The following is a 4,190-nucleotide window of genomic DNA, read 5'->3' on the forward strand; positions in this document are numbered from 1 at the left end:
TGAAACATCCCTGCATACCTAGGATGAATCCCACTTTGTCACACTGTATGATCTTGATGACTTTAGAAATTCTGTTTGCTAATATTCTATTGAGTATCTTTGCATCCCTTTTCATTAGGGAGATCTGCCAATACTTCCCGTTTCTGGTTGGGATTTCTCTAGTTTTCATATCAGTATAAAGTTTACCCCAGAAATGATTTGAAGAGAATTATTTCCTTTTCAATTTCTTTGAAGAGTTTGAGGATTTTTGGCATTAAATCTTTTCTGAATTGCTTGTGGAATTCAGCTGTGAATATATGAGGACCTGGGCTTTTCTTTTTTGGTAGGTTTTAATCACATTTTCAATTTCAATAATTGATACATGGTTATTCAGGATTTGTGTATCTTCTTGATTAAACTTTGGTAACTGATGTGTATTTAGAAATTTGTGCATTTTTTCTGTTTTCCAAAAGACTTTCAAAATAAGTGTCAAAGATCTTCTGAATTTCTCTAGGACCTATAGTGATTTGGCACTTTTCATTCCTTATCACATGAATTTGAGGTTTTTTTTCCCCTGTTTTTGATAAGGATGGCTAGGAGTTTATCAATTTTATTTACTCTTTCAAAGAACCAGCTCTGATCCATAAATACTTTGTAGTGTTTTCTTTGTCTAAATTACACTAATTTCTGCCCTGATCTTTATATTTTCCTCCCTTTGGACTTTGGACTTGACTTGTTCTTTTTGTAAAAGTTTGAGGCATGGCAGTATGCTTTTTATTTGTTCTTTTCTGTTTGCCTAATGTGTGAATACACTGCTATAAATTTCCCCCTGAGTACTGCTTTCAGTTAATCCCACAGATTCCAATAAGTTGTATTTACATTTCTATTTGTATTTAGATATTGTTTAATTTCTCCTTTAATTCCATAGGTTGTTCAGAAGGCTGTTATCTAATTTCCAAGTTTTTATGGAGTTTTTGTAGTTCTTTTTGCCATTAATTTCAAATTTAATTGCACTATGGACAGATAATATGCATGGGATAATTTCAATTCCTTTGGATTTAGTTAAACATGTTCTATGGGCTAGTATGTGTTCTATTTTAGAGAATGTCCTATGTGCAGCTGAGAATGTGTATTCTGATCTTGTGGGGTGGAACAGTCTGTAAAAATCTATCAAGTCTCTTTGTCCTCAAGTTTTATTCAATTTTGTTATTTCCTTGCTGAATTTTTTGTCCAGTTGACCTATCTCCTTTTGGCAATGATGTATGAAGTCCCCCACTACAATATTGTTATTAGTTATTTGGTTTTCCATGTTTACTCTGATTTGTCATATATAATTGGATGCTCACATATTTGGTGCATACATATTTATGATTGTTATCTATTCCTCTTGAAATTTTTCCCTAACAGGTATGAAGTGACCTTCTTTATCTCTTTTGATTATTTTTGGTTTGAAGTTCTCATTGTCTACAAACAAAATAACTACTCCTGCTTTTTTCTGGTTTCCTGTCACATGGAAAATTGTTTTCCATGCTTTGACTTTCAATCTATGAATTTCCTTTTAAATTAAATATTGTTGGATTTTGTTCCTTGATCCACTCTGCCAGTCTGCTTCTTTTGACTGGTGAATTACCTTAAAAGTTATAACTGATATGTGTTGGCTTTTCTTTGTTATGTTGTTTACCTGCTGTCAGTTTCCTGCATTTACTCTGTTTAATTGCTTACTCTGCTTGATGATTCCTTTCCATTGTTATTCTTGAGATTCTGGTCATTTTTATCTCTTTCTAGAATGTCTTTTAGGACCCTTTGTAGGGTTGGTTTTGTGCTCATAAAGTTCTTCAGTTGTTCTTTTTCATAGAAATATTTTATTTCTCCATTAAATTTGAAGGATAGTTTTGCAGGATATATCAATCTGGGTTGGAAGTTAATGGTTGCTTTTTGTTTGTTTGTTTGCTTGTTTTTGGACCCGGAATGCTTCACTCTAACTCTTCTTGATTTGACGGTTTGCGTTGAGAAATCTGCCATACTTCTGATGTGCATTCCTTTATAGGTGATCTCTTCCTTTTCTCTAACAGGTTTTAATATTGCATTCTTTTGCTGGATTACTGGGATCTTGATTATTACATGTCTGCTTGTAGTTTTATTTCGGTCATGGCTAATTGGAGTTCTACGCAACTCACTTACTGTATGTCAGTTTCTTTTTCCATGCTTTGGAAATTTTCTGCTATTACTTCTGCAAATATTCTTTGTATGTCATTTGTTTTGACATCTGCAGATTCGTGGGCACCTATTAGTCTTACATTATTTTTCTTTGCATCTTCTTGAAGCTGTTGAATTGACATTTCCTTGTTCCTTGTTACTTTTAATAGATCTTTCCTTTAGCTATCATTAGCTGCAATGCTGTCTTTAAGATCTGAATATCTATCTTTGGTTTCATTCAAGAGATTTTGGCAGCTTTTGATGTAAGTTTTCATTTCCTGAATATCTCTTCGGGCCTTTTTCATGCATACTAGTTCATTCCTGTATTGTTCATTTACTATTTCCACCATTTTTCTATGCTCATCTATTTTTTTATATATGTCTCTTTAGATATGCAGAGCAATTCTTTCATTATTGTTGTCATTTCATTTTCTACCTGAGAGATTATTTCTGATCTAATTTCTCCTATGGCCTGATGGAGTTGTTCCTTTACTTCAGTTGCAATCATTTTAGAGCATTCAAGTTTGTGACTTACAAGTTCTCCTATGTTGATATCTCCTGGCCTTTGTCTGGGTGGGATGAAGTTCTGAGATTGCATTTTGGTCCTTCATCTCGTCATTTTGGATGCTGGAGGTGAAGCACTGATTCTCATTCTTCCCAGATAGCTCATCAAAGGTCTCTAGAGTCCCTAGTTTTCTTGAATGTCAGACCTGCCCCATGATGATGGTAGGAAGTGCACCACTGGATCCTAGATCCCCAGCCAGTTGATGGAGCACACTGCTCAGACAAGATACACAATGGCTGCAAAATGTGGGCCACTGGGTTTGAGTTCCCTAGGTAGTTTATGCAGTGCAAGGGGCTCAGGCAAACAATGATGGCAGTGGAAAGCTGGCTGCCTGGGTCAAGGTCCCCAGGAAGTTGATGGAGAGTGCCTATCTCTTCCAAGCCTTAGCTGCTAATTATGATGGCAGCTTAAAGTGGGCTGCTGGAAGTGGGCCTCCAGGCAGCTGTTGTGCAGCATGGAGTGCTCAGTCACAAACCACGATGGCAGCAGAATTCAGGCCACCAGCATCCAGGTCCCCAGGCAGTTGATTGAGTCCATGCAGGCCTCAGCTGTGAACCACAATGGTTCCCCTCCTTATTTACAAATCTTTGTTTCCATTTTGTCCTTTTTTCTCAGTTTTTTTCCTTTTCCCTTCCACCTCCCTACTCAGTTTCTTTTTCCCTTGAATCATTACTTCCTATTTTTTTTGTTTTTGTTTTTGTTTTTTGTTTTTTTTGTTTTTCTCCGGTACCGGGAACCGAACTCACGACCTTGCGCTTGCCAGGCAGGCTCTTTTGCCGCTGAGCTAAATCCCCAGCCCCATTACTTCCTATTTCAAAATACACAATTTTCCAACTGTTCTTGCAAAACCAGGAAAATTGTATTATTTCTCTAGAGTTTTTAACCTTTGTTTTTAAACATATTAATTAAATATCTACAGTTCAGATGCCCATATTTCAGATATATTCTTTCTTTCTGGTGTCAAGTATTATTTCCCAATAAAAACCATATTACACCTGAGAATTATACATTTGAAATAGTTTGCATTGTTCTATGTATCTTCAAGGGGGCACTATCCCTTTTGTAGTAGGCTTATAAGCTACTCCGTGGTGGGTTTTATTTTCTTCTTAGTCTTCTAATCATGATACTTAGAGTTCCTACTGGAACAGAAACAATTCAACAGTCGTGGTAGGGGTCCGAAAGTCCAGTTTAAAAAATATTTCTTGTGCTCCTGGAACATAATGTCTACAACTATAGCTTAAGTGTATTTGTGATCTTCTCTGTGTTTTCAAATATTTAAAGAAAGAAAGGTAATAATCATTGCTATTTCTATTGCATTTTGTCAAATACACTAGGGGAGTTCCAAATTATTTTCTCTTTAATGCTACAGAAGCCTGGGATATAGCTCAGTGGCACAGTGCCAGCCTAGCAAGAACAAGGTCCTGAGTTCCATTCCCAGTACCCAAACAAA

Source organism: Chinchilla lanigera, unplaced genomic scaffold (genome assembly GCF_000276665.1).
Source record: "Chinchilla lanigera isolate Chin_1 unplaced genomic scaffold, ChiLan1.0 scaffold00058, whole genome shotgun sequence".
In the NCBI taxonomy this organism is placed as follows: domain Eukaryota; kingdom Metazoa; phylum Chordata; class Mammalia; order Rodentia; family Chinchillidae; genus Chinchilla; species Chinchilla lanigera.